Raw genomic sequence first — 12,187 nt, 5'->3', positions numbered from 1 at the left:
GTGGGCAGGGGGCTGTAAGCTGGTCTCCTTTACAGGGGAAGCAGAGGGGCTGGCTTTATGCAGATGGCTGAATTAATCTAACTGATAGTTTTAAAGTGCTTGGTGCTTCAAGTGTTGGTTATAAAAGCCTGTGTAAACATAATATGTAAGTACTTGGTAACAGACAGCTCATTCAGGGGAAATACATCTCCTGGAAGTTTGTGAACATATACTGCTTGTTTGTATGTGTAGTCATAATTCATGCCTTTACAGAGTGTTCAGGTATTAATCTACTGTAACGATAACACACGGAGTTAATGCTGAGTGCATCCCTCCTAGCACCATCTGCTTGGATAGAGGAGAAGACTGGCTAGGGAGCTGCCAGGAGAGCTGCTGTGTGTTTAGCAGCAAACAATGAAGGAAGCTGAGCTTTATAGTGGTCAATGCTATCTACAAAGTAATTCAAATCTGCATATTTTGTACGTAGTTTTATCACCAGACCATAGTGACACTGTGGGCTCTGCAGGGTCTGGTGACCCCAAGCCTTTAAACCAGGCTGGACAAAGCCTTGGTGCATTAAAGGAAGAAATCCTCCTTTGTTCAAGGGCTGGTAGAGCTCAAAGGCTTTTCCTTTTTTTTTTTTGTCCTTTTGATTCTGAGATCTCCTATTGTAGAATTTCATATTGATCCTGAGATTCGGTGTTGTATAGGAAGGAAGTTGTGCATGTTGTCAGTGCATGCCCAGCTGCACGTAGAGCAGGAGATTATTTGTGTGCCTGCTCAGGCTGAGCCAAGAGGTGTGCACAGCAAAACTGCAGCTGGACCAGTGGCAAAGTTGGGGGCTGAAAGCAGGAAAGTGAGAAGATCCAACTTAACTCACCAGAAAAGCGTTTAAGCCTGTGTTTAAAGTTTAGCCATGAATTTATAGGGATGTTTTCAGAGTCCTGAATGGAAGCTAAGCACCCCGTTAGCTTTGATGGATTTGAGCAGAGCTTGGAAATCTCCTTCATCCCTGGGATTTAACCACATGCTTGAAGTTTCAGAGCATGCTGAATCTCTGCTTCCACTCAGCTCCTTATCCCAGCACAGCAGTGCTCCCCATGTCACCTCACTACTCAGCCAGCCCTCCAGATGCTCCTCACCTCCAGGGTTACACTGGGGTCCTGCTGGGCCACATCGATCTCTGTAAGAGCCACTGGCTGCTCCCACTTCTTGGACTGCCAGAAAAGGTGTTGGTTTTCTTTTATTCTTAACGTTTATTAAGAAAACCAAGATGTAAACCAAGAAGCAATGTTTTAAAACGACTTCCAGTGTTATGCTGATAAATCAGTACCCTTATCAACTTCCCATGCATTGCAATGGATTTGGCAGAGGCTAGAACGAGATGAAAGCCCTTTATTACTCTCATCTCCAGATTTGTGAACATTCACACTCAAGGACAATTTCCCACACCTTATCTGGACAGAAGCGGCGTTGATTTAGCTTACATTAACCTTTGAAGACCTATTGGATTACACTGGATACATTTCGTTGGATAAGAATTTAACTCCAGTTCAGTCTCTGCCATTCTTCTGGGCAGCCCCATCTTGCAGTACTGTATTAATCACAATCAGACGATCTGCTTCCCAGCTTTTAACAGTGAAGTGTTTTTAATCACAATTTTATTTCTAAAATTACTGGCCAATCCTCCCAGCCATCTTGCTCATTCCATATCAATTGTTCCCAGGCACATTTAACTTTGTTAGAAGATCTTTGCTGCGCTGTTTCAAGGCAACTTAAGGACATAATTCTCAGACCATCCTGCATATAATGTCCTGTACAACCTTGTTCTTTTGTCCCACCTTGTTGCCATTTTATCGAGATTCATGGCTTGGCTTTTGCTTTAGAGGTTGAGGAAACATTTTTGTAGATGAAGTCTTGTGATGGGCAGCTGATTTCTTTGCACAAAACCTGACCTGAGCCTCCAGATGGACAAAGAAAGCCTGTGTGCCCCTGTGTGTCTGGTGTATGATAAGCAGGAGCCCTGTGCCTTTCCAGTCCTGCGGAGATCCTTTCACAAGAGCAGTGCCAGGCAGTTGCAGGCTCTGTGGGTACTACTAGAAGCATGAAAAGTAATGCCATACAAATGGAATGCACACCTTCCTGGGGAGGATGCTGCTTGCACAGCCACAGGTTGCAGAGGGAAACATCCTCTCTGGTGTCTGAACTCAGAGTTCACATCAAAGAGGAACTGCTTAGAAAGGGAAATAACTACTTCAGTACCCAAATTATGGCCAGAGCCCCTGCAGCATCGCGCCTGGGGAGCTGCCCTGAGCAGTGCTTTGCTAACAAGGCAGGGGACCTCTGGCACGGGGCTGGCTGTTATGTCCATTGCTTGTTAAGGGAACATATTTAAAACATGGCTGGGTTAACCCCTGCACAGCATTCTGCCTTCTGCTGCTCCATTCCTTAGGACAGACAGGGACTTGCTGAGGCTATCAGGCTCCAAGGAATAGCCCTGTGATGTTTGGTGACATGTATTACAGGGCCTATGGTAGGAAGCTCACATCACTTGGGAGAGGAAATGCTTCTTGTACCCTTGGGAACCAATTACCTCCATTCAGCTGGAAGTAGTTTTTTTTTGCACCGTGCTGTTTTTTCCTGTTCAGTGTTTTGCAGTTTGATTGATCACCTCTTCTGCTCCTTCCCTCCTGCTTCTACTTCACACAGATTAGTGAGGCTGTAAAAGGAGAGAAAACAGAAGAGGCAGCCCCATAAAAACAACCAAATACGGAAGACATCAAAGTAACACAGTGCAGGAACATAACTATAAGTCAATGGCTACAGGTGGTATTGAAGATGTGGAGGGCTTGTTCTCATGGATATTGTAATGAGAATAGTAAATGGCACAGTACTAATCTTGGCTCGAGATAAAATACTTGAAGTGACTCTTGGAAAAACAATGGGCTACACTGAGAGGCAGAATGAGCCATAACTCTCATGAGAACCAGGAAAAATAGTTTGCCCTCAAATAACTTCATACAGGAACTGCTTTAAATACGTATTTCTTGTAATTCCTATGGGTAATAATTCTGCAGTTTACCAGTTCTGCCATTCCTGGCCCTTGAGATCAATCTGGGAGTGCCCCACTGTCATTGTGTATGGATGTGAGCACAGGGAGGTGATGCACAGCAGGACTGCATGCTGTGGGTTTGCTTTGGGTCCTGGTAAGCTCATAGCTGCAGGAGTGGAGAAGCTCATGGAGCTGTTTGTGCCTGGACCAGTAAAGCTTTGGTGTCAGCTGCCTGCACACATAAGAAGGAGTGGAGCACATTGTGTGTGCAATCAGAACCACTCTGATGGCTGAGGTGGGCAACCTGTGGCTGCAGCAGTGGCATCCAGACAGCTCATGTTGGCTTCAGGAGGGGATTCTACAGCACAGCCCACTGAGGGCAGGCACTGATTGTGACACAGAAACTGGGAGCTGTCATGCCATTCAGTCCCATGCCAGTCCAGCCTGTACTGTAGGGTTTTTTCAGTGTCAATTATTGCTGAGGTTCAGAAGCTATTGAACAGCCCTGCCTGGTTCTTTCTGCTGCCTCAAACTTGGTGCAAGGACAAACTGAAACCTTTGTATCTAAAATTTCCATGAAGTATGAGAAACTGAACCAGAATGTACTAATCCTCCACTACTAAATTTATGGACTTGCTAGTATTAACCTTTTGTTTTATTACCTTTATGGCCATGCTATAAAATACGGCCACAGTAAAATATCGGCATATTTGAGCTACATTACCTGCAGTGGTCTGATTTCTGGAGATGAAGGGCCTTTTCTTTTGCTCTGAGATGTCCCCAGCACTCTTAGGACTCTGTTCCTATACTCCCACAGCCAGGACAGATGGAATTGTGATGGTGGACATCCATGGCTATAAACATGGTTTCTTCTCATGGTCCAGGAGGGTTTGGCAGGGCTGTGTGCTCTTGGCTGTCAGCTGCACGTACTCAGGTAGGCTGGGAGTGATCTGAAGGGGATGATATAGGAAAAGCAAGTAAAGTAACAAATAATGCGGTAGGATTTTCTGAGATGTGGCTTCCATGCTCCGTGGCTGCAGGACTTCAGTGTCAGCTGAGGAACCTGTTGGAAAAGTTGATATAAGTGCCTGGCCAATGGTGGATTTTGCTATTGAGCCTCTGGATGTTGCTGTTTACCTCCAGCACTGTGCTGGAGAAGCTTTGTGAGCTTCAGCTTCTATCCTATTAAGGGTGCTCCCTGTATTTGTGAGCACCCAAAGCTCCTACAAAACACATCTGACTGCAGCATGGGTGGACTGGGTCCTGCAGCCCTGGCTGGTGTGCACTGATGCCCATCAGAGCAGTGGTGAGGCTCCACACTATGCCAGAAGCATTTGCTGTGATAGTTGTGTGCCATTTCATGACAGAAAATCCTACTTTCACCAAATGTGGTAAATTTGCAAGGGAAATTATAAGGCAACGTGAGCTTTGTGTTATTCCATGGAGCTGATGGGAGCACTTTGAAAGTACACCGAACAGCTCCAGTTGTGTTGATTAGCACTGATGGTGGTGCATCTAATGGCCTCATCAGAACTGCTTGTAAACCGATTGTCCCCCTGGAGCAGTTTAGCTTGGAGCTTAAATGCAATGATAGCATCTATTCTGCAAGCACCTGCCTGTGTGGAGCAAATATAGCAGTGCTGAGTGCCTGAAACGTGGATCTGTGCCTCCTGAGGGTAATGGCACAGTGAGTCTGGTTCAGGGAAAGGGGGAAATCCCATTGGCAGATTGCATAGCTCTGTGCCTCTCTGGCAAGAGGCCTGATGTGTGTATAGGATTCTCTGTCCATTTTCTTAAAACACAGATTGGTCTTTCTGAAGCTTTATTCTGTCGTCCAAGTTCAGCACAGTCCTAACTATTCTTATAGCAAAGGGAAAAAGGTAGCCCCCCAAAATACCAGATTAGATGGAAATAAAAATGGCTATGAATTTTTGTGATAGCATCCAAAATGTTTCCCGTCATCTTTAAGCTTTGAAGCAGTGCACCAAGCTGATGGAGGTGTTTTTCCTTGCAGGTAGATGGATGAGCTCCTGAGGGACATCCCAGGTCTGAGGGGAGCAAGGCAAGAGATACATCCCTGATGCATCAGGCCAGATGGAAGTGGTGTTGGGCCAGTGCTTGTCATGAAGTAAGGACATTCATTTTGTGTCAAGGAACAGTGATTCTAAATGGAAGGAGGGGAAGAAAAGAGCACACATCTGCAAATAGAAAGAGGAACCATTAGCTACCTTCTTGCATGTGCTTTGAACACCTCCATCAGCACCTAAGAGGAAACATGGAGAGGTACTTTGTCCACTGCAGTCTGTTTCTGTATGGGGTGACACTTGGATGACTGGAGCATGCTGGAGCCAGGTGAATGATGCCCATGGCTACCCAAGCTTGGAGCTGTTGCCAACTGTTGGGCTGCTGCTCTTGGATCCCTGTACCTGCCTGGTTGCTGCTGGGCAGAGATGTGCCTTGCTCAGAGAGCAGGTGATGGCAGCTCAAGGCAAAGTACAGCAGCATAGAACCAACACCAAAAAAAAAAGCTGAGAGAACATTGTACTCACACAGGCAGATCTCTTAACACTCCAGAATTAGTGACAGGCTGAGACCTGAGCTGTGCAGGTAGGATGCAGGAAGAGGCCATCTGTGGGAGCAATGGGACACTTGTCACCTCAGAGAGGCAGCAAGACAGAATCTTCTTCCTGCAAAACCCAGCAAAAAGTAAGTTAAACTCGCTTAGATTATTGATGAACCAAGAGTATTGGTGAAATTGGGCTCAATACTGATGTCTTGGCTTTCAAGTAAGGTAAAGACAACACTTTGCTTTGGTTTTTATCACATGGTCTTAATTATTAGTTCTAACCTAACTCAATTAAAGTAAATGAAGATTTTTAGGGGTTAAGCCTTGTCAGTCTCAGTGGGTTTGCATCCCTTGTTTGTTTTCTGGTTGTTAGTTGTTTTTCATTTCATTTTCAGTTTAAATGAATACATCCTTCAAGGCTTGGCTCATAGTGGTTTGCTTAAGTTAAGCTCTTGGGTATGTCTTCAGCATTGGAGGGCTTTGTGTTGGTCTTGTGGGTTTTGCAGCACAACTGTGAAGGCCCTGCTGTGGCTTCTCCTCTGCTACTTAGGAAGCACATTTCACCCATGCTATGCTATAGGTCCAGAGCTTGGGGCTTTAAGCTGCAGATCTTCCCACATGGGTGTATGCGTTGGAATCAAGAGCTCACCAACATAATAAAGGAATCAGGCTTGGTTTAAGATTTCTTTTCAGATTTCAGTTTGGTATTTTTATGTACATAATTTCACTCTTTCTATAGCAGCAGCAAAACATGATTACAGCTGATTAAGCACATGAAATACTCTGTGCCTTTTTTAAAAGACCGCTGATGATGGAACTTCTTTGAAATCAAAGTGTTTCCTTTGTGTGCAGCGCTGAAAACGTGGGTACTTTATTTCTCATTTGAATACAATTTGCTTTTAAAAATATTCATTTACACTAACAAATATTTAAATGAGACATCCAGGGAATCATCTGCAGTTCTCTTTGAGCCAATGTAAACACTGATTTTGGTGCATTGAGTCATAACAATGTGTATATTTCTGGCTTTTTGCCCCCTTGAAGTAAGAGTGCCATGAAAATCCTTTAATTATTATGGGGTGGGAAACCTGTTTTTCCTATCATCAGCAATTTCTCTTCAAACCTCAGTGAATGTGGTGCTCCTTGGCAGCTTGTTGGAATGGCCAATAGTTATCAAGGAGACATCCAGACCTCACCACCCTGATAGATAAATGATGGATGTTTTGAAAAGCGTTAATGTACTGACTTGACTTAGCTTCCTTTCCTTCCTTTTTCAACCTTTGTAAAGGAGAACATCCACCTGAGGATTTGGTAATTAGCCCCAATGGGCCACATTGTACAGTTTTATTTCAAAGGAGAACTTTGATGCTGGAGGAAGATATTGAGAAAAACAAGGGGGGGAAAAAAGGCTGCTGCTTCAAAAAGAAGCCTCTAAGTGCTGTGTGTGGGTTTTCTGTTGCCCGTGGACTTTCCATTTGGGGAATGGGTAAACCATAAAGAAAACTGGTATAAGCCAGAAGTTTTCCAATAATTTATTGCTTGTAGAAGGGCAAAGTGGGAGATAAAGACCTGTTTGAATGCCAAGCTTGGGTCAAGTAGCCAAACCTTTCTACCTGTTCCCAACCCGGTGTTCTCTGTTGCATTTATGAACAGCTCCTGGTTGAACTCTTGCAAGGTGTGTAGATCAAAGGAGCGGGGCTGGTGTGGAAGTAGAGAGCAGCAGCAGCCCCAGAGCAAAGGACAGCAGGGGACAGCCTCAGCCCTGAGGCAAAGGCAATACCAAAGCCAGCTCTCATTGAACAGCAATTGACAGCGTGTGTTCTGGAAGGATGCATGTAACTTGCAATAACCGTGCTGTGCAGTCGTGTGGGTGTGGGGAGGAACTACCCAAATGATCCTTGGTTATTGTATTAATAAGCTTCCACATTTATTGCCTCTGTTATTTTGAGTTAATTACATGGGTGCCTAAATGTATCTCTCTTAAATCTCAATTAACGTCCTTTGCAATCAATTCATATTCAATTAACATACTGGGCTGATTAAATGTAAAGAGAAAGCTCATTTAGCTCCAAGTACTCCCAGTCCTTCCTCTGCTACACGGGGTGTGAGGGAAACCTGCAGGGACTGAACCCAGCAGCTCTGTTGCTTGCTGAATGTGCCTGGTATGAAGCTGTGGGTAAGTCCATGCAATGTCCATGCAATATCCATCTTCCTGAGACCATGCCTCTAGGCACAGTCTGGAGGAGCACAGGCTGTAATGATGAGGCCACACACGGTCCTTCTTTTGCTTACCTTCATCTCAAACCCTCATAATGAGATCTCAGTGCTTCCGAAGGTGCAGGAGGGACAGTGGCTGGGCTCCTGGTGTGAGCTGAAACATCATGGTCTGTCTGCCTTCCACGTTGCCTTGCTTCTTTCATTTGCAGTGTTGTATTTCTGCAGCATCTGCTCTGTGTGAGGATTTTCTTGACACCCCACTGAACGCAGAGGCATCAAAGGTAGAAAAAAGTCTTCTGTCTCATTGGAGAGAAAGGCAAAACAATAAAAAGCCCAGTGGCTCTGAGATAAACGCAGCACAGGTCAATAACTGAAAGTACTCTTGTGGACTACAGCTGGGTAGCACTGTTTGCTTTGATTTGGTTTTAACTCCTTTATGTGCTGCAAAAGCTCGTGGAAGAGAAGTCATTTGGATTGCAGCATTGCTGATCTTTATGCCTGCAGAATGACAAACCAACGAGGCATAATGGGAGCTCTGGTTGCTGTGTTTCCTCATGAAACAACAGCTCTTCCAGACAGCCCGGGAGGATTTCTTTTAAAGCTTGTTCTGAGCAAATCTTGTTCCTAGCAGTGCTGCAGCTTTCCTTCCCTGCTTGCTGCTAAATGTGCCTCCCAGCAACAAGACCCAGGGCAAACTGAGAAACTATTGACAAGGTGACCTGTAATTAAGTAGCTGAGTTTGTGTATGCAGAACAAAAGAGCTAATTAGCCAGCAGTGGGTTATTTGAAGGAAAACAGTGCTTTGGTTTGCTCTGCTCTGCTCCAAAGGCTGCAGCAGGGCAGTGCACAGCCCTGTGCAGTGGGGATACACCGCAGGGAGCACTGGATTGCATGGAAGCAGCTGAGTCTGGAGGAGCTGAGCCTGCAGTGTAAGTCTTTGGGAGCAACCAGTTTGGTTTCACTCTACCTCTTTCCTCCCTGCGTGGCACAGAGATGTAAGCAAAGCCCTCTGCCTTATTTCTTTGCTGTTTGAAGTCATGTCACTCATGGCATAGCCTGTGGTATGCAGGAAGAGCACATTGCTATCCATACATGTCAATGTGCTCCAGGAGAACCTGCTGGAGCATCTTCTTGCTTGCAGGTTGAAAGATGTGCATTGAGTAGAACGTAGCACTGACCATTTGCAGAGCTGTTCTGTGCCTCCCGTTTTGGTATGCACAGAAGGTAGTTGTGGTGGAAGTAAACATACGCTTCATTTAAGGAAGTAACCAAGTGCTTTCACGTTTAATTCCTGACCAAGTTTATGTAAAATTAATTGCATCGCATGTTCCGCGTATCTTTTAATTGCAAAACCAATTAACTTTAAAATGTTCTGCTTTGTAGTTCTGCTAATGGATGGCATAGTTTTTAGCTGGCTTTACAAAATCCATCTTTTGTTGGAACTGGGCAGGCAGCCACGCTCCGTATCTCTGGAAGTGAATTCCCTTCAGCTGCGCCAGCCTCGAGCACTCGAAGCTCTGAAGTTGTTCAGCAGGTGGGGATCAGGGGGGTGAGCGAATGCAAAGAGGCTGCAGTGCCTGGAGGAGGCTGGGAGGGACTGGGGGAGGAGGGGGTGTTTGAATAGGGAGAGCCCTTTGGCCAGCTGATGTGGTATTGTTCATGAGCCGAACCTAGAAAGTGTTTCACTGCTGCAGGAATCCACTTTGTTTCTTGAGCTTCTGACTCTTTGTCAAAGTTTGGGGCTGTTTTGGCATTGTGCATAGTGTGTGTGTGGGAATTATTTAAGGAAAAAAGAAGATGGGGGAAAAGCCAGCCTCATTCTATCATTATTGAGTTGTAGAGGCACTGATGGACTCAGCCATGCATGCCTGCGTGCATTTCTTATAAAAGCAAGATAAAAATAACACATTTGAATAAACAGATCTTCCCTCGTTTCCTGATTTCCCCTGGCACACTGCTGTATGGACAACCCTGTTCCTTGGTGCCTCACCTCCTAAAGCAGGAATGGCCACAGGGCTACCGGAGCATCTGGGGGCAGAGTCAAGCTGAGTCCTTGGGATGTTACCTCTCTCCTGCAATTTGTGGAGAAAGCCATAGGAAAATAGTGACCACCTGCTCTGCTCTGGAAGAAATGAAGGCATTTCCAGCTTAGATCCAGGCCTGCTCTGCCTAAGGCTGTTGGTTTGGAGACCTGCTGCTCTGCTCCCAAAGTGCCCTCAGCCTGAGAGCTCAGTGAGCAGCTCAGCCGTGGCTGCAGGGCAGGACAGGGAGCACAGTGCTTCTGCATCCATCCTCACACACCCAGCAGGATCCTTCTCCCTTATTTTCTCTTCTGCTGCCTGTTGTTTTGAATACGGATTTATTCTAGGAGAACGTTTGTGCTCTGCTCTGCTTCATTCAAGCCTCCCACCAGCAGATTACTCAACCCCAGCTGGGCAATTGACATGTTCTTACTAATTTAAGTATTATTTTAATGTGGTGTGAGCCCTTTTTAAGTCACTGGCCAACCTGTGAGCTGAAACAAAGTGCTTCATGGAAGAGTGGCTCACCTGTTAGCAAGGGCTAATCCGTTGGTCATTAGTTCAGACTGAATAAATAGAGATTAAAGCACAAACACACACCTATGCACACAAACCTTCTCTGCTGGCTGAGCTCTGCTCTCCCTCCTGAATCTTCTCATCATAGAATGGCTTTGGGTTGGAAGGGACGTTAAAGATGAGCCAGTTCCAGCCCCCATCTCTGAGCTGATGCCTACAAATGCCGGCTGCTGCCTGGTTCTTCAGCTGCTCCGGGATCATGGCTGGCAAAAGCAGTAGGCGGTGGCTGGGAGCCAGCCCTGCCATTTATTTAATGAAACAAATGGAAAGGAATGGAATAAGATGGGCAGAAATGGCTGGCTTGGATATCTGGGATCCCCAGCCAGCAAATGGACTTTGCTAATAAAATCTGGTTTAGATAGCTCATTAGGGCTCCTGGTGTCAACTCCATCTGTTACCCTGTGGATTGTGTGGGTTTAGCTCATGTCCTGGCTGGAAAGGGATGATGGAGGAGGAGTGTGGATCTGCAGATTTTAACATGGGATGGAGGATTCTGGCTTACACTCAGGAGTGCTGTTAAGTTGTGGGACTCGGTTGGGCTCTGCTTTGGTTTTGGGTGCAGCTGGAACGTGAACAAAATGATGTCAGAAAGCACTTGGTTGGCCATGCGTATCTGCAGGCCTGGAAGTCGCAAATAATTGCTGTATGTTTGCTGACTGGAGCGCTTGGTTTTCTAAAGGCAGCCCAATCAACCATAATCACCTTCAGTGTGCAGCTCATTGGTGATGAGCTTGAATCAGACAGCAGACCTGGGCAGGCTTGTTTCCATCTGTTTGCCCACGTGGTTCAAACACAGCTCCCAATGGCAGCTGAAGTTCCTGTCTGCCTTGGTTGTCACCTGGCTTCTCTCAATTATCTTTATGGGCTTTTGTTTGTTTTCTGTAAGCTTCACGTGTTGGTTTTTGTATTCACAGCTGTTTGGTCAACATTTTTCTTACTTCCTGGTTGTAAAAAGCATTTCCTTTCTTCAAACAGCTATTAAAACACTTGATAGCCCAGCTATTTCATCTGAAACGGCAGTAATTAATTAATTTCTCTCTACCTTTTTACTCTGTGTGGTTATTTCATCAAATATCTGTAGCTCTGATGTTGGTTACACTTAAGCTGGTGCAAAATCAGGCGTTGTCTCCATTAATGCCAGCAGTGATGTAAGGTTTGGGACTGAAACAAGAACCTGCACGGCATTTATAATGCTATCAGCGGGCGCTCTTCAGCTTTGTTTCTTGTCTGTAGTGAACTGAAAACCATGAAGACAACTTGCCTTAAATAATTTGTAAAGGCATTTTTAAGCGGATGCAGAACAGCTGCACAGTGTCTCTGTTTGCAGTTCAGGAATGTCAGGAAAGAGCAACCGGTGATCCTTGCTTTGAAGAGAAGTTGGATGTTTTAAGTGCAGCTGACCAGCTCATGTATATAGAAGCTATTATTTTTTAGCACTCTCAGAATATGCAGATGTTTTAAAGGAAAAGTATCATTTTTTAGTGCTTTCTGTGAGGCTTTCTTGAGCCATGAGGAGCCCCAGCCTGCTCTGTGTCACCATAATGAGAGGAGCAAATGGTGAGTGGGTGGAAGGCAAGACAAGATGCAGAGACACGTCCCACCTCTGGGTCATGGGGACGTGATGCAGAACTCATCTGGCTGCTGCAGCTGGAATGAATGTAGATGCATCTGGAGCCAGAGGCTGGAGGGCCCTGCAGAGTAATGGGGTGGGTGCTCAGCTGTGCTCCCTGGGCTGCTCCTTCACTCCCTGTGCTGTGTCTGAGCCCTCCTGGTGGG

At 45.7% G+C, this 12,187-nt stretch overlaps 1 long non-coding RNA gene across 1 annotated transcript; it reads right to left on the bottom strand.

Moving 5' to 3' along the window:
• Positions 1-1,375: 1,375 nt before the first annotated feature.
• LOC116654353 lies at positions 1,376-8,476 on the bottom strand. The gene is made up of 4 exons (XR_004309549.1): positions 7,890-8,476; positions 5,581-5,718; positions 3,756-3,981; positions 1,376-2,698 (listed from the first exon to the last, which is right to left on the bottom strand). It is a non-coding gene; the product is annotated as an uncharacterized LOC116654353 (long non-coding RNA).
• Between the last annotated feature and the right edge of the window lie 3,711 nt (positions 8,477-12,187).

The sequence above is a fragment of the Coturnix japonica genome, chromosome 23 (genome assembly GCF_001577835.2).
Source record: "Coturnix japonica isolate 7356 chromosome 23, Coturnix japonica 2.1, whole genome shotgun sequence".
Taxonomy (NCBI): Eukaryota; Metazoa; Chordata; class Aves; order Galliformes; family Phasianidae; genus Coturnix; species Coturnix japonica.
Note: the sequence above shows the minus strand (reverse complement) of the source record. Positions and strands in the feature narration are given on the sequence as shown.